At 45.7% G+C, this 24,355-nt stretch overlaps 1 protein-coding gene across 2 annotated transcripts in view; it reads right to left on the bottom strand.

Annotated features, from left to right (window-relative positions):
* LOC146829947 (nicotinamide N-methyltransferase-like) overlaps positions 1-24,355 on the bottom strand; it is a 381,589-nt gene that overhangs the window by 263,012 nt on the left and 94,222 nt on the right. The window lies entirely within an intron of this gene.

The following is a 24,355-nucleotide window of genomic DNA, read 5'->3' as shown; positions in this document are numbered from 1 at the left end:
TTTGACCTCGAGTTGTGGTTTCTGAAGACAGCAACCAGTCTTCCTGCGGTAAGGGGACAAGAGGGGGTGAGAAAGGCACATAGGTCCACCAGTCCCTATATTCCTGATTCACTGTCCTTCCTGCTCCGTTACACACCTCCCCCCTGGCTTCTCCCATTCGGGTAGATGAATAGACCGTGACAGAAAGTCTGCATTGCTGTTGTCTTTTCCTTTTTTGTGCCGCACCTCGAAAGAGAATGGTTGTAGAGACAAGAACCATCGTAATACACAAGGATTTTGGCTTTTATTGTTGTACATCCACTTCAGGGGGGCATGGTCCGTGTAGAGAAGGAATGGCTTGCCCTCTAGGTAGTATCTTAGCTTTTCTACTGCCCACTTGATGGCCAGGCATTCCCTCTCAATAGTGGGATACTTGACCTCTCTGGGGAACAACTTGCGGCTCACGTACAAGATGGAATGTTCCAGCCCGTCTACCCCTATTTGAGATAACACTGCCCCTATCCCTGTGTCTGAGGCGTCGGTGGCTACCATGAAAGATTTGTGAAAGTCAGGAGAAATCAACACAGGTTTCGTCGTAATAGCTGTTTTCAGGCTTTGGAAGGCTTGTAGGGCTTCATCGGTGGGTGAGCGCAACCTGAGGGGGACTATCCTTTTTTAGTAGATCCGTTAAAGGGGTGGTAAGCTCTTTTTTTGTGGTCGGAAAAGGTGTCGCTATTATCGCTTTTACTTTTTCGGTCTGTGGGGCGATGACCCCATCTCCCAACACGTATCCCAGGTACTTGACCCGCTGGCAGGCTGCAGAGCTGAAGGTGGGAAAGTCCTGTAGGATGGTATTCATCAGGCATTGAAACGTAGCAGGGGCCCCGTGGAGTCCGAAGGGCAAGGCCGTAAATTTGAATAGCCCCTAGTCTGTGGCAAAGGCTGTCTTTTTACGATCCGCTTCTCTCAAGGGCACCTGCCAGTAGCCTTTCGTTAAGTCGAAAGTGGTAATGTAGGCGGCGTCTCCTATTTTTTCAATCAACTCGTCGACCCTTGGTATCGGGTACGCGTCAAAGGTAGAGATTTCGTTAAGGGCCCTAAAATCCATACAGAAGCGCGTGGACCCATCCGGTTTCGGTATCATGACGATGGGGGACATCCATTCGCTCGTGGAGGGTCGTATCACTCCCAACTTCAACATTTCTCCTACCTCCTTTTCTGATTGCTTCCCTTCTGGCGGCGGGGATTCAGTAGGATTTTTGCCGGATTAGTTAGCCCGGAATCGTCTCTATTCCGTGTTCTATGAGATGAGTCCTACCTGGTACGTCTGAAAACATCTCCGTGAAGGGCATTGTCAGGGCTCCCAGGGGTGCCTCGACAATAGTGGGCACAGTGTTGGGCGGAAGTCATTGGCCAGGAGGAAGAATACGGGCCAGAGGCAATGGCTGGACCAGGCTGAATCAGAAATGGAATCTAAAGATGGCCGCCGCTATCTAATCATCGCGGCGGTCTAGTTTATTTTTTCCCCACAGGTGTTCAGAAGCAGATTGAGGCGCGCGCGCTGGAACAAACGCGCACTTCACCGAAGAATTTACGAAGTACGCAGGTTTAGACTTTGGCTCCTCAGAATAGTGCAGAGTATTACCTCATCGGGTTTCGTCCGGTATTCGTTCGCTACCTCCGTCGGAAGTAGACAGAAACAGAGTAAACAGTTAAGGTTCTCACCAGTTTTTTGACAAAAGAAAAGAAGTTTGCTGAAGAATCAGTTGGTGGTGCCTCTTCCCTAGTAATCAACTTCAGCTGGTGAAAGCAACTCGCCGATGAACATCCAACGCTGACAGAACCAGAAGGAAGAAAGAAGACATAAGCTAAGTGACCAAAAGAAATGATTAGAATATGTCAGAATTAATTGTAAATCATTGTATATAGTTAGAGACTTAAAACAATACCTATCTGAAAATAAGATATACAGCAATATTCCTGCAAGGAAGGAAAAGAACGTTAAAACACTCAAGAGACGAAATTACTGAACAGCTAAGAAAAGACATAGACTACTACATGTTAGGAAATTAGATACAATGTACGAAGAGTTCCTACAGAAGTAAAAGCACACACACTCAAGTAAGTAAGATAGGCTTAGAACAAGATAGCATAGGGGTAATCAGGAAATAATTACATTAAGTGATATCTTGTTGACAGGTGAATTCCAGGGGTGCTTTTCAAAAGAAAAGAAAGAAAGAGAGACAGTAACAAGAATAATAGAGGGGAGGCACTGTACTTGGAACTATGGGTAGGTAAAGAACATAGGAGCAGAATAGAATATTGGAATACAGTTAAGTGTAAAGATTGTAATTTAATGCTTGATTTCTAGATTCTCTCAGTTGACACGCAGTCTGCAGATTGAAAGAAGAAGAAGACGAAGGAGAGAAGACAAGTTTCAGGACTAGTCTCTTCTTGTTTTATTATTTTATCCACTCCCCCTTCCCCCTTAGGGGTAGATTTGAGGGTCTAGATATTTAGCTGGACCGCAGAGATATCCTTGAAGGGGAGTTGGGAATTTGCGTCTCTGTTCCCGTGCAAGACATCTGAAGAATACTCTTGAACCCTTGACAGAGTGAAGTGCCCACGTTTTAAAACTTGCAACTGAACAGAGATGGCTGAAGGAATAAATTTGCAAACCTTAGGAACAGTTTTAGAGACAATACAGAAGGAGTTGGTGGCAGTAAGAGAGGAAAATCAGAGTCTTAGACAGGAGGTGGTCAACTCTAGGAAGGAAACAGCAGAATTAGCTCAGAGATTAAGACAACCATTTAGTACAGGACGAGAAACTTTAGACCCTCCCATTGAAGGTCCAAGTAGAATAGCAACACAAGGTATTCATTCTCTGTCCCCAGTTATACCGTTAGCACCGCCAGAGCGATTTAGCGGAGACCCACAAAAGGCGCAGATATTCATCACTCAGTGCTCACTACACTTCATGTGTCGCCCTTCGATTTTCCCAGATGCGCAGTCAAGAGTGGCCTTCGTGTTGTCATACTTAAGCGGTGATGAGGCGTCCTGGTCTATGCCCCTGGTTTCCCGTGATGATCCCCTGCTGCATAATTACGAAGCATTCAAACAAGAATTTCTTCGGATTTTTGACAGACGAAGAATCTCTCAAGCAGTTGATAACGAATTACTTGACTTAAGACAAGGAAACCGAGATCTCGTGGCATACTTAGCACAGTTTAACAAGCTAGTAGTGGAGACTGACTGGCCAGAGAGTAAAAGAGCTGCAGTCTTTTATCCCCTTCGATGCTGCGCAGATTCCGCCGCTGTGCTGGCGGAATCTTGCGCGGGCGTGGTCATGACGGAATGGTTCCGTCATGAGCACAGCTCAACCGTGGGTCATGACGGAACCATTCCGTCATGAGCACCGAAGGGGTTAAAGAGGGCTAAAAGACGAACTCAAAGATGTGTTGGCGCAAATTCCAAATCGACCCACCAAAGTTTCAGAGCTGGTAGACCTGGTCTTAGAAATAGACTTCCGTCAAGGAGAGAGAAAAGAGGAAAAGAGAAGAGATTTTAAACCAATAGCCCCAAGGTTTGACAGGGCTCGGTCAGAAGGCGTCAAGATGGCGGACGGACAAATGGTTTCGGAACCGATGCAAATAGGAACAATAATGGGTCCTTTGACCAAAGAGGAAAAAGAAAAGAGAAGGACAGGCAATTTATGCATGTACTGCGGCTCCAGTGGACACTTCGTAAGGGGTTGTCTAAAGAAACCAAAGACTTCCTTCAAGCCGAAGAAAAACTTGCAGCCCTACACTTGACCTTATCTCTGGTAATTAAGTTTCGGCAAGTAACATTGACCGAGGTTTCGGTAATGATAGATTCCGGAGCCACCGGAAACTTTTGTGACTTAAAATTTGCAGCCAAGGTAGGGTTGCGAGCAATATTAAAATCTAGGAGTGAACCCGCCTGGGCGGTGGCCGGAACGAATCTTTCCTCCGGACCCATAGTGAGCCATACAGAGCAAGTGCAACTAATTTCCAGCGACGGACACCAAGAAGTGATTCAATTCAATTTAATTGACGCACCCCAGTTTCAACTCATCTTAGGCCTACCCTGGCTTACAGAACACAACCCAACAATCAATTGGAGCTCCAGGACAATAGTAATGGATTTGGAGTATTGCAAGAAGAACTGTTTTGAGACGAAAGAAAAAAACAATGGGTGTAATCCAGCTCATGCATTGTGTACGACTGCAGTATCTGTTTGCGTCATCAATTCCCAAGACATTCCACAAGAGTATCGAGATTTTGAGGATGTGTTCAATGAAACGGAAACAGAACAATTGCCACCTCATCGGGTGTATGATTGTAAGATAGACCTGGAACCGGGCTCTAATCTGCCTTGCAGTCGAGTTTATGCTTTGACAGAAAAAGAACATCGTCACTTAAAAGAATACTTAGATAAATATCTGGCAAATGGTTTCATCAGGCCATCGCAATCTCCAGTGTCTTCGCCTCTATTTTTCGTGCCGAAGAAGGAAGGTGATTTGAGAACTTGTATCGATTATCGCGCGATTAACAGTATCACCAAGAAAAATCGGTACCCGCTTCCACTCATTTCCGTCCTATTGGATCAAGTGAAAGGAGCACAGATATATACCAAACTCGACCTTAGAGCAGCTTACCATCTGGTCCGAATGCGTGAAGGAGATGAATGGAAGACAGCCTTCAGAACGAGATTTGGGCTATTTGAATACCAAGTTATGCCGTATGGTCTCTGCCTTCCAACATTTTATTAATGACATCCTCCATGAATACATTGATCAGTGTGCAATCGTGTACATTGATGATATTCTGATTTATTCATCCGACAAGAATAAGCATCGAGGGGAAGTGAGAGGAGTTTTACAGAAGCTCCGAGAAAACAAGCTGTTTGTAAAACTAGAAAAATGTGTGTTCAACGTTGCCAGGTGGAGTTTTTGGGCTTTGTCCTCTCACCAACCGGAATAAATATGGACGAACGGAAAATCAAGGCAGTGGTCGATTGGAAGTCCCCCGAAAGTGTTAAGGAGGTTCAGAGCTTCATCGGGTTCGCAAATTTTTACAGAAGGTTTATAAGTGAATTCTCGCGGAAAATACTTCCTCTTACAAAACTACTCAGGAAGGGAGTTCACTTTGATTGGACAGAAGAAACTGAAGAAGCTTTTAAATCTCTGAAGAATGACTTCACCACTGCTCCAATACTTTTACATGCAGATCCCTCGGAACCATTTTATGTGGAGACTGATGCCTCCGATCTAGCAGTCGGGGAAGTGCTATCCCAACGACACAAGGAAACGGGCCAGTTGCATCCAGTTGCTTACAGATCAAGAAAACTGACGTCTGCTGAAGTAAATTACACTATAACGGAGAAGGTGTTATTGGCCATTAAAGACGCCTTTAAAGAGTGGCGACACTACCTCATAGGAGCTCAGCATCTAGTAACGGTTTTCACAGATCACCGAAATTTAAAATTTCTGAAATCAGCTAAGACACTAACTCCAAGACAACTTCGATGGTCATTGTACTTTGCCGATTACGACTTTGTAATCACCTACAGACCTGGGGCTCAGAACGGGAAGGCTGATGCCTTATCCAGACTAGGAACCAATAACCAAAAGAGTAACACGGAAAATCAAACTATAATACCAAGTACCAGAATTATTGGCGCCACCACCTCAACTGACCTGAAGGAACAAATAACCGAAATCATGAGTCCAGAAGAAATGCAGGGTTGGGTTGAAGAGGGCGCTGGAAGAGAGATCCAACATCAGTTGCCGTATTTCAAAGGAGCCTTGTATTTGCCTACCAAAGAGTTACAAAATCAAGCGCTGTACGAGTGCCACGATGCTCTTTTAGCGGGACACAAAGGAGAAGCTAAGACCGAAGAATTAGTTAAAAGACTTTATTGGTGGCCCCAAATGACCGGAGACGTGGAAAAGTACGTTAAGACCTGTGAAATCTGCGCTCAGGGAAAATCAGAATGGCAGGCTCCTAAGGGGTTGTTACAACCTTTGCCCACACCACCTTTTCTATGGCACACAGTTACGTTAGACCTCATTGTAGATTTACCTCTTAGTCAAGGTTTCAACACCATCCTAGTGGTAGTGGACACATTTTCTAAGATGGCACATTTCATGGCTCTAACAGGGGTTCCCACAGCTGAGCAACTAGCCAGACACTTCAGTACACAAATAGTGAAGATTCACGGAATTCCGAGAGTTGTTATTTCAGATAGGGGTACACAATTCGTATCTCATTTTTGGAAGGCTTTTCTGGAAGGTCTGGTAATCGAAGCCAGGTATTCAACCAGTTATCACCCAGAGACAGATGGGCAGACAGAGAGGGTGAACCAAGAATTAGAGCAGTACCTAAGGTTGTTCCTGTTGAAACAAGATGGAGAGTGGGCAGATTATTTATGGGCTGCTGAGTTTGCACATAACAATGTCAGGAATGTCTCTACAGGCTATTCCCCATTTTACCTGAACTATGGCTGACATCCAATTTTCACAATAGGGCAGACTGATATTCTAGTCCCAGCAGTAAAAGACTTAGTATCTCATTTAAAACAAGTCCACCAGACGGTCATACAACATTTAGAACAGGCTAAGAGAAACTATAAGACCTATGCAGATAAAAAAAGATGAGAGGGCCCTCCCTTAGAGGCAGGAGATTGTGTTTGGTTGAGTACAAGGAACCTTAGGTTAAAGGGCAACAGAAAATTCCAACCTAGATTTATAGGGCCTTATCGGATAGAAGAAAAGATGTCTCAAGTTACCTATCGGTTAAAACTGCCCACCAAACTGAAGGTTCATCCAGTGTTTCACGTGTCTTTGTTGAAGAAGACACCACTAGATCTGCGAAAAAACTTGCCTCCGAAACCCATTCCATTAGAATCTGGAGTAGAATTTGAAGTCAATGAGATATTAGATTCAAAAGAAGTAAAAGGCAAACTGTACTACTTAGTGGACTGGAAAGGCTATGGGCCAGAGGAGCGATCTTGGCAATTGGAGTCAGATGTTCATGCTCCGAGATTAGTAAAATCTTTTCATCAAAGATTTCCTACCAAGCCACGATTGAGAGGACCTCCTTTGTTGGGGGGTACTGTCAGGGCTCCCAGGGGTGCCTCGACAATAGTGGGCACAGTGTTGGGTGGAAGTCATGGGCCAGGAGGAAGAATACGGGCCAGAGGCAATGGCTGGACCAGGCTGAATCAGAAATGGAATCTAAAGATGGCCGCCGCTATCTAATCATCGCGGCGGTCTAGTTTATTTTTTCCCCACAGGTGTTCAGAAGCAGATTGAGGCGCGCGCGCTGGAACAAACGCGCACTTCACCGAAGAATTACGAAGTACGCAGGTTTAGACTTTGGCTCCTCAGAATAGTGCAGAGTATTACCTCGTCGGGTTTCGTCCGGTATTCGTTCGCTACCTCCGTCGGAAGTAGACAGAAACAGAGTAAACAGTTAAGGTTCTCACCAAGTTTTTGACAAAAGAAAAGAAGTTTGCTGAAGAATCAGTTGGTGGCGCCTCTTCCCTAGTAATCAACTTCAGCTGGTGAAAGCAACTCGCCGATGAACATCCAACGCTGACAGAACCAGAAGGAAGAAAGAAGACATAAGCTAAGTGACCAAAAGAAATGATTAGAATATGTCAGAATTAATTGTAAATCATTGTATATAGTTAGAGACTTAAAACAATACCTATCTGAAAATAAGATATACAGCAATATTCCTGCAAGGAAGGAAAAGAACGTTAAAACACTCAAGAGACGAAATTACTGAACAGCTAAGAAAAGACATAGACTACTACATGTTAGGAAATTAGATACAATGTACGAAGAGTTCCTTCAGAAGTAAAAGCACACACACTCAAGTAAGTAAGATAGGCTTACCCTAAGAACAAGAAAGCATAGGGGTAATCAGGAAATAATTACATTAAGTGATATCTTGTTGACAGGTGAATTCCAGGGGTGCTTTTCAAAAGAAAAGAAAGAAAGAGAGACAGTAACAAGAATAATAGAGGAGAGGCACTGTACTTGGGACAATGTGTAGGTAAAGAACATAGGAGCAGAATAGAATATTGGAATACAGTTAAGTGTAAAGATTGTAATTTAATGCTTGATTTCTAGATTCTCTCAGTTGACACTCAGTCTGCAGATTGAAAGAAGAAGCAGACGAAGGAGAGAAGACAAGTTTCAGGACCAGTCTCTTCTTGTTTTATTATTTTATCCACTCCCCCTTCCCCCTTAGGGTTAGATTTGAGGGTCTAGATATTTATCTGGACCACAGAGATATCCTTGAAGGGGAGTTGGGAATTAGCATCTCTGTTCCCGTGCAAGACATCTGAAGATTACTCTTGAACCCTTGACAGGCATCAGGGTAACCATTAGCTCTTTTCTTTGGGCCTCCGGGAGTTCGGTATTAATAACCAATTCTCCTATCGTGGAGCCTGATTGTTTACCGGTGGGAACCAGAAAGTGCGCTACTTTGGGCAGGGGTCCGAGCCATTTTTTCAGCAAATTAATGTGATAGCTCTGTGCTTTGGAGGGAGAGATTTGTATTCTATAGGTTGTCTCTCCTATGGTCTCTTTCACCTGATACGGGCCCTGCCACTCGCTTTTGAACTTGCTTGTTGAAGAAGGGAGAAGGACTAATGCCCAATCTCCGACTTTTAATCTTCGGAGTTTCTTTCCTTTATCATAGTATTTCTTTTGTTTATCTTGGTTTCTTTCTAGACTGTTGTAGGCTAACTCTCTCAGTTTGCCGATCTTGGACTTCAGTTGTTGGGTGTATTCTAACAAGGAGCAGTTGTCTTGCCTTTCTTCCATTTCCCATGCGTCCTTGGTTATTTCCAACAACGACCTCGGCTGTCTCCTATACAATAACTCAAAAGCTGAACAACCCAAACTGCTTTGTACCTGGGATCGTAACACATATAGAGCCAGGGGAAGTAGACGGTCCCACTCTCGTCCTTCTACCGTTAGCATCTTCTTTAACGTGTTCTTCAAGGAGCGATTATATCTTTCAACGAGTCCGTCCGTCTTGGGGTGGTATACTGAGGTACGCAGTTGGTGTATATCCAGTGTGCGGCAGACTTCTTTCATTAAGCGAGACGTGAAGGGAGTCCCTTGGTCCGTCAGCACCTCCTTGGAAAATCCGACTCGTGAAAACTGTTCTATCAGTTTCTCCACCAGATTCTTGGTGGTGGGTGCCTTTAGAGGGTAGGCTTCTACGAACCGGGTGGCGTAGTCCACTACCACGAGGGCATGTAAGTTTCCTCTTTGTGTTCGGGGAAGGGGACCGATAAGGTCCATGCCTACTCTCTCGAAAGGGACTCCTATGATCGGCATTGGTTTGAGTGGGGCCGCTGGGGGTCTATAGGCACTTTTCTTTTGACATGTCTCACAGGATTGGCAATACCTTTCTATATCGCTATATATTCCCGGCCAATAGAAACACCTTAAGACACCAGTGATGGTTTTCTCTTTGCCCGCATCCCTGCTGTCAAGTGTGAGTGGGCAAAGAATAGGACCTGATCTCTGAAGGGCTGAGGGACTAACAGTTGGAGAGCGTCCCCTTTCCTCCCCTCGCGGTATAATAAGTCGTTCCTAATTAGGAACCGGGGGTATCTCTCGCCTACCCTCGTTTGATTGGTGTGAGCATCCTCCCAAGCATTGACCAATGTTCGATCATTTGCTTGAGCGAACCGGAAGCTACGGTCAATGATCCAGGGATCTTGGCTGACCAGGGCCGGGGAGGGGGTGAGGGTATCCCGTTCCCCTTTTGTTAACTCGTTCCTGAACAGGGAAAAGAAGCCTGGATTATCAACCCCTAGAATCACGTCCTTGGGTAAGGTGTCTACTACCCCCACTCTTACGGGGTGTGTTTCCCTGTTGAGAGGGGTTATCTGTACGCGGGAAAGGGGGTATGGTTTTACATCCCCATGTATTACACCTGATGTGAACGACTTGGTTGTTGATGTACTGTTGGGCAAGTACTAGGGTCTCCCTAACCACTGACTGCCTACACCCAGAGTCTAACAGGGCTTTTACCACCTTGCTATTCATCTGGACACGTACATAATAAGAGGCACCCAACTCCGCCGAATATAGGTCTGTCGATGGTAGAGATCCGACGTCCATCGGTTCCTCATTCCTTTTCCGGGGACAGAGGCGGGCAATGTGTCCCCATTCACCACAGTCATAGCATTGAGGACCTCTCATGGACGGGAGGTCCATTCTTCTCGGTTTGGGACGCACGACCTCGGGTTGCCCCTTCTCTTTCTTCTCTGGTCTTGCTGTGGTAAGCCCTTGGGGGGGGGGGGTTCTCATGCTCCCCTATCCCATAGCGCGGTTGGGCTCGGGCAAAGTTTGTGGCCATCTCAATAGATTGGGCCACTGAGAGGTTCGAGTGTTGCTTCAGCCATCTTTGGGTCCTGTAGGGCAAGGCCTCCATAAAATGTTCTAGATAAATTCGAGCCATTATGTCTTCTTTGGTGCTACTGTCTGGTTTTAACCACTTGTCGGCTGCCATTTTTAAGCGAAAGTACAAGGCCTTAGGGTTTTCTCCTATGACCCCTTTCTCTTTTCGGAATCGTACTCGGTATGCCTCTCCATCGAGTCCGAGATGTTCCAGGATGAGTTCTTTAATGATAGGCTAAGGAGTGGTTCCCACGGGATTGGCCACTTGGTAGGCGGACTGTGCTTCGCCAGTTAACAATGGGGCTAGGAAAAAAGGCCATTTATCTTCCGGCCAGCCACACGCCCTTGCGGCCCATTCAAAGTTAGTTAAGAAGGCATCGGGGTCTTCCCCCGTCACATACTTCTGCAGGGCGATGCCTGTGGGATGAGGTACGTGCGTTCTTCTTTCAGTTGGTACTGTCACTACCGCTTCTGTTGAGCCTTTTTGGAGGGACTCTATGTGTGCGGTCAAGGAGTTTTGGAAGAGTTCCCAGTCGGCTTGGGCGGAGGTCATTTGTCTTTCGACCGCCCAACCGAGTTTTTCTTGTCCCTGAATCAGATGTTGTATGAGGGCCTCCATCTCTTTACAGACGGAGTAAGATGGAAATCCTACTTCTGACACCAGTTGTGACGGTTGCGCAGGGACAGACTGAGCACTGGTTCTTGGTAAATGGGGTTTTATTGAGGTTTTTTTAGTCTGCTAGTCAGTCTTTCCCGTGCAAATTCGGCCTTATCCGTGTTGGTGGTTCGAGGAGAGTCTTCTGCATTGAAGATCCTGGGCTTCGGAGGGTCTGGAGCCACGGTGTTCCGGTCTCCCCGGGGATGTGAACGGCCCAAAAAGTAAAGGAAAGACAGGGAATATGGTCAATGGGACATTTAAGCACAAGGCTACCTGCCCAGGGACCGGGAGTGAGGAAACCCCTAACCGGGCAGTAGTGCCCCCCCCCCAACCCCTTATTATGGGGACTGGAAATGAGTGGTGATAACAGGGCTAAGCCCAGAACGTGCGGTAAAAAGAATATGAGGGAAAGGAGAAAAATCCAAAACAAAACAGGTATGTCACGCACGTTACGTTAGGGAGGCTGCTGCTCCCGTTTCCCCAGCCAGCCCACTATGCGGTTTCGTACCTGTCCTAGCCACGCTCCTCCCTTGGGAACATGGCGGGGCGCTTCGCGGGGTCCCGGGCCTCCTGGCCGTCCAATCTTCATTTCTCTGCTTCGTCCTCGTTCCTCCTCGCCGATCTTACTTGTCCTCTCTCCGAATTCGCTGCTCGACTCTTCTCATATGCTCCACTCGTCTGCTCTGCTCCTCCGGGAATCGCCGTCTGTCCATTTCCTGGTCTCGCTTCCCTTTGACGCTCTCGGCTTCATTACGTCATACGGGGGTGTGTCCGGGGTTAGGTAGCCTGCCCAGTTAAAGGGCTCTACTCCTTCGTTTTGACCTCGAGTTGTGGTTTCTGAAGACGGCAACCAGTCTTCCTGCGGCAAGGGGACAAGAGGGGGTGTGAAAGGCACATGGGTCCACCAGTCCCTATATTCCTGATGCGCTGTCCTGCCTGCTCTGTTACAGGAAACCTAGCAAATCTATACATTTTTAAAAACTAGACACCCAGGGGAATCCAAGATGGGGTGACTTGACTGCCTCCCACCAGGTTCAGTTACACAGAATCCCTTGCAAACCTCAAAAATTGCCCAAAAAAACACATTTTCCCCATATTTATGTGGTGGAAAGTTCTGGAATCTTCTTGGATCCCCAAATTTCCACCCACCCAGTGCTCCCCAAAGTCTTCCGAGAAAAATGGTACCTCACTTGTGTGGGTCTGCCTAGTGCCCGCGCCAGGAAACGGCGCAAAACGGAACATGGACACACCTCAATTTTGCTGTGAAAAATGACCCTTTTTGGCAAAGTGCCTAGCTGTAGTTTTTGAACCATAGCTCTGCCGGTACCTAGGGAAACCTAGCAAACCTATACATTTTTGAAAACTAGACACCCAGGGGAATCCAGGATGGGGTGACTTGACTGCCTCCCACCAGGTTCTGTTACCCAGAATCCCTTGCAAACCTAAAAAATTGCCAAAAAAAATGCATTTTCCCTACATTTCTCATGGGGGAAAGTTCTGGAATCTGCGTGGATCCACAAATTTCCACCCACCCCGCGTTCCCCAAAGTCTTCCGAGAAAAATGGTACCTCACTTGTGTGGTCGGCCTAGTGCACGCGACAGGTAACGGCGCAAAACGCATCGTGGACACACCTCAATTTCGCAGTGAAAAATAACCTTTTTTTGGCAAAGTGCCTAGATGTAGTTTTTGAATCCTTGCTCTGCCGGCACCTAAGGAAACCTACTAAACCCACACATTTCTGAAAACTAGACTCCCTGGGGATTCCAGGGAGGTATGGCTTGGGTGGATCCCCCAACGTTTCCTTACCCAGAATGCCCTGCAAACCTCAAATTTAGCTGAAAAAATCACCTTTTTCACACATTTTTGTGTGGGAAAGTGTTGGCATCACCGGGCTGACACAAATTTCCTACCTCCCAGCGTTCCCCCGGGTCTCCCGATAAAAACGGTGCCTCACTCGTGTGGGAGGCCCAAGTACCCGTGACAGGCAAGGGCCCAAAACGTATTGAGGCGACATGAAAATTGCCTACCTCAAAACGACCTGGTTTTGCAAGGTGGATCACTTGGGTTTTTGGCCCGGTGCTCGGCGGCCACCTAGGGAAACCTACCAAACCAACACATTTCTGAAAACTAGACACCCGAGGGATTCCAGGGAGGCATGGCTTGCGTGGATCCCCCAACGTTTCCTTACCCAGAATGCCCTGCAAACCTCAAATTTAGCTGAAAAAATGACCTTTTTCACACGTTTTTGTGTGGGGAAGTTGTGGCATCACCGGGCTGACACAAATTTCCTACCACCCAGTGTTCCCCCGGGTCTCCCGATACAAACGGTGCCCCACAAAAAACTAAAAACTAATCCCTGGTATTTAGTGGGCTTTCTGCCCCCCCGAAGGGGCAGATTAGGGGCCAATGCCCCATCAGAAAGACTGTAGTAATTGGGGGGTGGGGTGGGGGCATGGGCCTGCCCGTTTTGGGCAGCCCCCACCCCTATTTATTTTATTTTTTTAATTCCCTGGTGTCTAGTGGGCTTTTTGCCCCCCCTGGGGGGGCAGATTGGGGGCTAATGCCCCCATCTGCCCCCCAGGGGGGGGCAAAAAGACTAAATTGCTCCAAAATAACCAGGGGGGAGCAAAGGCCCTTGCCCAAGGGGCCGCTCCCCCCTCCCTGGTGTCTAGTGGGTGGATCCCTGCTTGGGGATCGCCCTCCTTTCCACCGATACCTCTCCTGTCTTTCTACGTGCTCAGGGGGCTGAGATAGCCCCCTGAGCACGTAGAAAGTGAAACTGAAATGAGCCTCTTGGCTCATTTCAGTTTCACTTTCACTGTAATGACGTCGGCGCGACGTGCACGCCGATCGTCATTACAGTGAAAGGGGGGGGGGGTCTCGGGAGCTGGGGAAGCTCTTCCCCAGCTCTCGAGGCTATTTTTAATTAAAGGGAATCCCTCTGGTGCCTGCACCAGAGGGATTCCCTAGGGAATGCCTCATGACGAGCTGGACTCGTCATGGGCACAGCGCGTCTGTGCTCCATGACGAGTCCAGCTCATCATGGGCCCTGGAGGGGTTAAAGCTTTGCTTTCATCAGGAATGTAAGTACAACAATGTTGAACTTTCAGCATTCCGCAGACTCCACCCTCTTTTGCCAATAATAGATCAATGGCAAGTCGATTTTGCATTAGCATAGCACGCATGGCAACCATTTCAGTGTTTACCAATAAAAATCCTCCAGCGGTGCTTATTGACAAGCGATCCACTACTGTTGAAAGTCTTCTAATTTTGTTTGCATTCAGAGATATTCCCACTGCTGGTATCAATGCTCCAAAGATATCACCTACAATTTCTGACCAAGATTCTCTGTGACTACGTGCTAAATTACTACCTAAGCTATGTACACCATCTTCTCCTCTATCCATATGAAAAATCTTCGGAAAGACCAGGCCTACATAACATGTGCCATACCAATGGTCTGGCAAACAATAATATGCCCTGTTTCCACAAATGAAATATAATCCAGGAAAAACTGGATCTTTTCCACCTTTAAATCCCCATCCACCAATGATTTGGTATGTATCATGGCACTCGCTATTCCCTACAAAATAATTATCATATGCAGTTTTATTCCTTCTTTAGTTATATCTCCCCTGAGGCGGATGCCGGGGGCTATATTTTTCCCCTTTTGCTAGGTTGCACGAAAAAGTTTGAATTATTGGCAGCAATTTTAAAACTTGAGAATATTTTAACTTGCCTTTTTTAGCTAAGAGACCGGAAACTCTTGTGCGCGATATTAGACGCAACGAGGCTCCTTGTACCCGATCCTTCACTCCCGGCTCAGCAGATTAAGGTGCTGACGCCGTGGGGTCAAAGGGCGCAAGCCGCCATCTTACCGGGACAAAACAGGTTGCGGTCCAGCTCTAGGACGCTTCCCGCCCTCCTCCGCACAGTATAAATTTCCATGCCTCCCCGACCGCGCAGCGGGCGGGCGCAGCGGGTGCGCCGTCAGCGCGCCGAAGACGCGCCAATGGCAAGCCCGTCTGCGCCCGTCCGCGCCGGGTTCGGGCCGTGGGCCAGAACCCCCGGTTTTTAACCACGCAAGGGGCCCAGATTACCTATTCTTCAGACTCCTTGTGCCAGCTCAGACCAGGACATACTAATGGTGTCTCCACTACGATCCTGAGTTTGTGATTAGAGATGCTATCATCATATGTCCAGAATGTAAGTGCATCCCACCATTTATATATAAATCAAGATATGGAAAGACTGGAAAGGACACCAAAAATTTGGTTGTGGCATTAATTAATGCACGTTCAGCTGGTAGGCATGGATATGAAATAGCGGATTTAATCCAGGATAATAATATAGATATTTTATTTATGACAGAAACATGGTTGAACGATACCTCTGACCCGGATTTAGTGATTGCAGTCCCACCGGACTTCTCCATCCAGAGAATGGACAGGCGGGGAAAGAATGGGGGTGGTGTAGCAATAATATCCCGGTCTGAGTTCCCTATAAGAACTAATCCCATTCACTCCTCGTCCTGTGAAGCTTTACATTTTAATATCTTGCTTACACCTACATTTAATCTCAAAGGTATACTTATATACCGGCCACCGGGCCCCCGCAACGATTTTCTGTCTAATTTTAGTTCATTGCTGGAAACACTAGCTATTGAAGACTCCTGTATGATACTAGGGGATTGGAATTTCCATTTAGATAAAACTGACGATACAGACACGCAAACGCTACTGGCAGACCTGGATGCCTTTGGCCTCTCTCGTGAGATTACCACATCCACACACGAGGCTGGCCACACGTTGGATGCTATTTTCTCTAATATTAATGGGCTAAAGGTCTCTGATATTCTGCCACTTACGTGGTCCGACCATCATGCCATATTGGCTAGGATTATCGTCAATTCTGTACATTGTAGCAAGCACGTGCCTAGAAATCAAGAGTGTTTTAAAATTTGGAAAGATTTAGACTATGTCGCTTTTAAAGAGCACCTAGAAAGCTCACGTCCTAAGATTTCCCCAGAAGCCAATACAGCTGCCAATCAATATACTTCCTGGAATGGAAATGCGATTGATACCCTTGTACCTATAACATCTATATAAAAAATAGGACGACACCATCTGCCCCATGGTTTAATGAGGAATTAAGAATAAAAAAGCAGCAATGCAGAACTCAGGAACGTTGCGGGCGTAGATCCTATGACATTGAGAACAGAAGGAAATACAGAGACATTTTACTCTGTTATAAAAAAATGATCAACGAGGCGAAGAAAAAGTTCTATGCACAACAAATAGAAAATGCTAAGAACTTGAGTAAACAATTGTTTGGAATAGTACAGCAGTTGGCAGGTAAAGTGGTAGATCTAGCCCCCCCCCTCCTGTGGAAATATGGATTTTTCTGATCAGTTATGTCCCCTATCTTGGACCCCAACGGTTCCATGTATGAATCACAAGTACATGTATGTTCCCTCCAGTTCCAGTTATGAAGACGCAAACACATGTGCGTCCACCGTCAACATGTCCTCTGTCAGATCCGCCCTGAATGGGCTGGATATTCGATTCCTAAGTACGAAAGGCCACCGACTTTATATGGCTCAGTTACTCCATTTTGCAGTTCAGGCGAGTAGGCCCGATTCTGCCATCAAGTTTTTCTTGCTCTCTGCCTCTGACAGCTTCAGCTTGAGCTCGCATCTGTATCCATGAACTTTGTCCTACTCCCTGTGCGGCTAACGGTGCCTGCCTCGGCCGGTTTGCCTGCCTGCCAAAAACTGTATTTCACCTTCGAGTTATCTGCTTCGCTCCTCAGCCGATGCATTCCTGTCTAGTAGTTTAGGTAAACATTTCCTTCAGCTACCGAGCAAAGGGCCCGGCCTCTCTGTCCTCATGCAAGTAATTCATAGCCCTGTTACCATGGAAGGTTTCTGCCCCTTGCATCTCATATAGACACTTAGACGCTTGTGCACGCACACACAGTCAGTATAGAATAGATTTTGTCCAAGAGTCCTTCCTTTGTGGATAACATAGTTCTTTAAACATAGGATGTTAGATATGATTTGGGATTAGGTTGACTTGACCCCCCAGACTTCTTGTCTCCACATGTAGAGCTAAATGTCAAGTCCCCTTCACCCCCTAGTCGCACGTCAATCACACGTCATGCTGCTGCGCGCGCATCTATGCCAAGTATAATCTTATAGATCCACCTATATATGACATCATAACCAATTATGTTCCTTTTTACTCCTCATTACGCCCATTTTCGGTTACGCATGTGAATCGTCATCTTCCTTATCAATTGTTACGCCTACCACATTTGTTCCATTGTAATGTATGTTCTATAAAAGTCATTTCTTGTCAATAATGTATGTACTTCACTTCCTGAACCTCCGTGGTGATGGAACTTGGAGCAACCGATTATAATCGATCATTGGAATAAAGCCCATTCCGAACCTCTAATACCACGGATTCTGCCTCTTATTTACTGAGCTATTTTATTATGTTTCTGTATCAAATTAAGTCCCGGTAATTAAATTATTTACCACATGAATGGCGCCCGAACAGGGACACTTTCTCATCTCACGCGCCGGCGGTGAGTTGCAGGCCCGGTCTCCTGCCACAGCTGGACGGACAATTACGCGTACCAGCAGGATTTCCTGTATCTCCCTCCGGTCAAGCGGGGGCGACTGAGGCTGCGATCAACACCCAGACGAGGCGGTGAGAAGTGCGAAGTATCCCGACCAGAGCCTAGCTGAGAGAGCAAGATCCGAGGTATACAGAGGCCCACCAGTTCCCGAAGTCCGAAGTCGAGTCCAGTTTCCGAAGTGTTCGAGTCGAGTCGAGTCCAGTCCGGTTCAAGTTCAGTTCAGTTTCCGAGGCCTTCCGTTTCCGAGCTACCCGGTGAGTACCATTACTGGGGAGGCATTCTGACGTGCACATAGGTTGTGCCGGTCAAGACGGGTTTGGGTACACAAATCCGGTCTGCACTGTTTCAGCAGTGTATCTGTACTGTTTAGCAGTATATCTAGTATATCAAGTATATAAATTCAGAATAATTCAGTTAAAGTCGAGTATTATGTTTTAGTGATTAAGTTTTCTTTAGACCTTCATCATTATTGACTGTTCAGGTAAATGTTAAATGTTAAATGTTTTAAGTACGTTCTGCATATTGTGGTATGAATGACTGTTCATTATCGTGTTTACTGTATTAAGTTTGTTCAAAATCAAGTATCAGATCAGTTCTCAATATGCCGCTCTTTTCGAAACTAAGACAGATCACAACAAGAAAAGGGGTACTCGAAGAAGCCGTTCCTATTCCTCCTAGGGACACTCCAGGGTACTTCATGTATCATAAACATGGCTTAGACGCTATATTATTTCTTGATTTATGGGTAGACTACACCAAGGAATTACCAGAAAGTCAGAGGTGGCCCACAGCGGGAACCTGGGATGCAGAGTGCATCATGAAAGTAGAGGAAGAGTTATGGAAAAGGAAAGTCAGACAGTCACAGAAAGACGCGGTTGAGTTATGGCGTAAAGAATCTCATAGACGTATCGAAAAAGCCCTCCGACAGGAAGAGAGAAATAGAGAGAATTCAAATAAAGTACGAGAAAACCTATTAATCGAAGAAGGTACAAGAGTGAAATCAGAACAAGTAGACAGACAAAGAAATGCCCTTATGAATGGTATGTATCCCCTTCTGGCCGAAGGATTACCTAAGGCTACTCCAGAGATACCAAAAGACTTGCCACCCCCATTATTCCCAATAAAGGTACATCCTAAGGGGCATCCTAGAACCGCAGAAGATGTTTTTCTTTCTTCATATTTAGATGACGCAGCTCCCGAGTATGCTAATTCCGCCCCACATAGACCGCCTGCCCGGGAGGTTCAACGCCAAGACCCAGTACCCGTATCTCTACAGCAACAAGTCCTGACACAAGTTCCGGCAAGCACATCTGTTTCTGCATCTGTTCCTACAGCTACTTCTATAGCTGTGTCCACACCTATAGTTGCTGTATCGCGTTCGACGAATCCTTTCACGCCCGATACCCCAGACGGGGCTACGGGAGGTGCTACCAACATTTTCTCTACGCCACCCAGAATAAATAAACTTACCTTTCAAGAGTCAGCACATTCACGTACCCCCAAACTCATAAACGCCCGTACGCTTAAGGAACTTCTTGTAGATTGTAGATATGACCCTGTGCCCGGCAAAGAGGACGAAATGATCATGGCATCATTACGCATCAGACGAGCCGCGGTGTATTTAGGGAAGTTACCAGGCATGACTGCGCATCTAGATAATATATACCATTTTGTTCAAACAGGGCGAGATTCTGAATGTATTAACAGAGCTATGGAATATCAGAAAGTGGAGATACAGGGGGAACTGTTACGTTTCCTCATAAATTGTGTGATCAGAAACCAAGACCGACCAGGGGTAGACCCGGAAGCAATGCAAATTCTTACCAGATGGAGTCAGAATATATCAGAAGGAAGACATGATAAGCAGAATTGTATAATAGCCATGTGCCGAAAGATCCGAAAAGAAATAGAACGCCTACACGAAGAAAGATTAGCGGTAGACCAGTTCGAACAAAACGAAGAAGAAGGATCAGGACTGCCCACAGGACAGTCAGACACCATAGCCTATGTAGGTAGAGGAAGATCTTGTAATAGTAATAGATGTCTTATTGACCCGATACGTCCGATATGTCCAGATAATAACAGGAATTTCCCAACACCCATAGTCCATATAAGGTCTAACGAGCATTCGTTCCAAGCCGCTGACAAATTACTCCGAGAACGAAGGGGTTATCATTTTCTCGATTCTATGGATGAACAAGAATTAGCCAGGTCAGCTGTCCATTGGGTTGACAGTCCCGGAAAGTACAGCGATGATACCGTAGCACGCACATTTTTGAATCTCACCCCAGATGAACAGCGTTTAGCTGGGATTTATATGATTCAACAACTCCTTATACTATATCAGAGTCAACATTCGGACCCTGGTCCCTTGCCTGATATATTGACTGAATTACTCATGAATAGATGGAGAGGTTCAGGTACTAAATTAATTAAAGAAATACTAGAATCAAGAAAGCAGTACATTCTTTTTGTATGTTCAGAACATGTCTCACTACCCATTAAGGAAAGAACCACGTATTACATGGACAGACAGAATCCTTTGCGAGAAGTACACCCAATAAAGGGCGAGGACAATGAGTTTAAACGCGTATTTGTATACACGCCCATATCGAAAATAGAATTGTTAGAAATGAAGAAAGTGGTACCCAGTCATGACAAAGACCCAGCGGGTTTCCACCGAGAAATTAAAGACATGTTACTCATGGGAGAGTATACCTATCCCGACATTATGACAATATTAAAGGTATTGATGCCTGCTGGCATTTACGAAAAACTCAGGGAAAAAGAGTGGGAGGTAGGAGACCAAAAGATAGAATGGTCAGCATTAGAAGCAGAAGAAAGGGCCCGAACTGCAGGAGCAGGGCTTGGGGATAAAACTAAAGCACTACCAGGTTTACTAGTACAGGTACTGCCACGTTTATTAACTACGAAAAAGGAAGATTGGGGTACAATTTCAGCCTGTAAACAGAAGCAAGATGAAGACACTAGTGATTACTATGCCCGATTTGAAAAATGTTTTGGTATAAATAGTGGCATAAAAGCAAGTAGCGAATCATATCCACATCTGTTTGTGACAAAATTAGTGGAAAATGCCTTGCCTCAAGTAAAGAACAGAGTATTAAAATTCGAGAGTACCTGGCAGGGTAACACTCCATCACAAATGTTACAAATGTTACAGTACCACCACAATAGAATTAGAGAGGAACAAGAACATGAACACAGACGCATGAAAGACACGAAAATGAAAATGCTAGTTTCCCAGACAGTTCCAGCTGAAGGACATAAAAAGGGTATGACACATTCCGGTGATTCAGCAGGACCTGTAAAAGGGACATGCAATTATTGTAAAAAGCCAGGTCATTACGTACACGATTGTCCAGTTTTGAAACATAATATCGCCATAGGTAATACAAAAGAAAGACCACGGCCACCTAGACAGGATCAGAACGAACAAGGAGCCCCGCAGCATGCACAGTCCATGCCAGCTCCACCACAGTCTGTACAGTTTGTGCCAGCTGCACCAGCGCTGCCTGTTGCTGCCACCCAAACCACGACACGACAACTGTACCAGACCGCACAGTATGACTATCCTGATTATCAACGATACGCATGAACCAGCCTAGAGAGGGAAGTTGACTTACCCCTTATCGAGATTCCAGTAGACCAAGAAGGACCTTATGTACATAGTGAATTATTAGGCCAAGACAGAAAGTTTTTACTCGATACCGGGGCAAGTCGAACAACAATAAAACGTAGTGAAGTTCCAGGGGCACCCCTCTCAGGCTCACAGAATATTTCCCTTGGTTTTTCAGGAAAACCTATTGTTAATGAAGTGTCACAACCTCTTCCACTTACGATAGGACCTTTGACCCGAACTACAGATTTATTGCTTACTAAATCATGTCCAGAAAATCTGTTAGGAATAAAAACACTGAAAGCTCTAGGAGCTATAATATGTTGTTCTCCGGAAGGAGTAAGATTGTTTTTGCGTGATTTTAAAGGTCACTATGTATCTAGAGACATGGATCCCCGACTGCAGACTTTACCTACACATCTATGGGCACAAGGCCCTACTGATGTTGGTTGCATGAATATTACACCATATCGAGTCACACTAAAGGCAGGAGTGGTATTACCACGAATGCGACAATACAAGTTACCACCAGATGCTGTAGTGGCTTTGCTGCAAATCATTGACGAGCTCATTGCCCAAGGAGTAGTTGTGGAAACAGACTCCAATGTATGTAATTCACCGATAATTCCGATTCTTAAACGAACAGATCCGAAGGCCCCGCCAGTATATCGATTGGTTATTGATCTGCGCGAATTAAACAAGTGCATTGTGCCACAATTCCCTGTGGTCCCAGATATCTCGTCATTACTGACAGCTATTGATTCCGAAGCAACATTCTTTACTGTAATTGATCTCAAGAATGCTTTTTTCAGCGTCCCAATAGATCCGGAAAGCCAATATTTGTTCGGATTTAGTTTAAATGGACGTAGCTTTAAATTCTCACGCGCACCTCAAGGATTTACAGAAAGCCCCAGCATCTATAGCCAAGCACTGAAACGAGAACTTGACAGTATCCACATGCCAGTTAACACTGCCTTGCTTCAATATGTCGATGATCTGTTGATCACCGCTAGAAGCGAACCCGAATGTGAGAAAGCATCACTGACAGTTTTACAATTTCTAGCTGACAAGGGTCACAAGGTGTCCCCTTCTAAGCTGCAATTCTGTGTCCAGCGAGTTGTTTATCTTGGACACTCGCTGTCCAAGGAGGGAAGGCAGCTTACACCCGACCGCATTCAGTTAATAGCTAACATGCCAATACCCAAGACACAAAAGGAAGTACGAGCTTTCATAGGCCTCACTTCATACTGTAGGCAGTGGATCCCTCAGTATGCATTTCTAGCAAAATCGCTCATTCAGTTGACAACACAGGAGGCAGCCGCATCGACTGTTCTCCCTTGGACTCAGGAACATACACAAGCTTTTGAAAGCCTAAAGAAAGCTTTATGTCAAGCACCTGTTTTAGCAACGCCATGTTACAGAAAACAGTTTACACTCTTTGTTACAGAACGCGAAGGTACCGCCTTGTCAGTACTCACACAGGAACAAGCAGGAGCACACAAACCATGTGCTTATTTTTCTAGTACATTAGATCCCGTAGCTCAGGCTTTGCCTGCATGCCTAAAATCAGTGGCAGCGACAGCTTTAGCAATCAGACAAAGCGATGCCATAGTGTTAGGACATCCATTGACAGTTCAAGTACCACACGCAGTAGAGGTTCTTGTAAATAGAACGCAAACACAACACTTGACTATAGCGCGACTTACAGGGTACGAACTTACATTGTTCCAGCCACACATAGAAATCAGACGCTGTAACACATTGAATCCTGCCACACTTTTGCCAGTAATCGGAACAGACCCATTAGCCCATGACTGTATTGAAGTTATTACAATAACGACGAAACCCAGACAAGACTTAACCGATGTCCCATTGTCAGATCCAGACCTGACATTGTATGTAGATGGTTCATGTATGAGAACAAATACAGGAGAGTTAGTGGCTGCTTACGCAGTCACAACAGATACTGAAGTCATTGAAACAAATCGTATAAATACTTTGTCAGCTCAAGCCGCAGAGCTCATCGCTCTGACACAAGCCTGTATGCAAGCCACAAATAAAAAAGTCAACATATACACTGATTCCCGTTATGCATTCGGAGTTGTACATGACTTCGGCGTGCTGTGGCGAGAGAGAGGTTATTTAACTTCCCACGGTGCCCACATTCAGCACGGACCCCTTATTCATGCCTTATTAGATGCTATACATTTACCCACTGCAATATCAATTATGAAATGTAAAGCTCATACGAAAGTCACTGATATCATTTCTCAAGGCAATGATCTAGCCGACAGAACAGCTAAACAGACTGCTCAAACACAAACATCCGACATGACAAAGACAATAGTCCCGACACATTGTATGACAGTTAAAGATCCTACTTTTGACGTAATTGACATCCAGACACATGCTACACCAGATGAAATAAAGAAATGGACTGAATTAGGAGGGATCCAAACGGATCAAGGATGGATGATGAAGGAAAAGTCTGTGTGGTTCCTTCCTGATTCAATGGTCCAAGTTATAATTAACACTATACATAGTCCAGCACATCTAGGAGAAAAAGCTATGCTAGATAGCATTCAACACATTTGGTTCAATAAACATTTACGAGCAGCAGCCAAACAAAAGGTTCGTACCTGTATGATCTGTTGCCAGTTCAACCCAGGAAAAAGCGTTCCCGTAGAACAGGGTGGATTTCATCCTCCTGATCACCCTTTTGAAGTCCTCCAGATGGATTATATCCAGATGGAACGATGTCGAGGATTCAAATATGTTCTCGTAGTTGTTTGTGCTCTTTCCCGTTGGACGGAGGCATACCCGGTTTCAGATTACACTGCCCCGACTACTGCCAAACAGTTGGTTCGAGAATTCTTCCCACGGTACGGTTTACCACGTGTTGTTCACTCAGATAACGGCCAGCCGTTCTCATCCGAATTAATGAAACATGTTTCACTTTTGTTAGGTTATCAGTGGAAATTC

This window comes from Triturus cristatus, chromosome 5_1 (genome assembly GCF_964204655.1).
Source record: "Triturus cristatus chromosome 5_1, aTriCri1.1, whole genome shotgun sequence".
Classification (NCBI taxonomy): Eukaryota; Metazoa; Chordata; class Amphibia; order Caudata; family Salamandridae; genus Triturus; species Triturus cristatus.
This window is presented reverse-complemented; position numbering and strand designations above follow the sequence as displayed.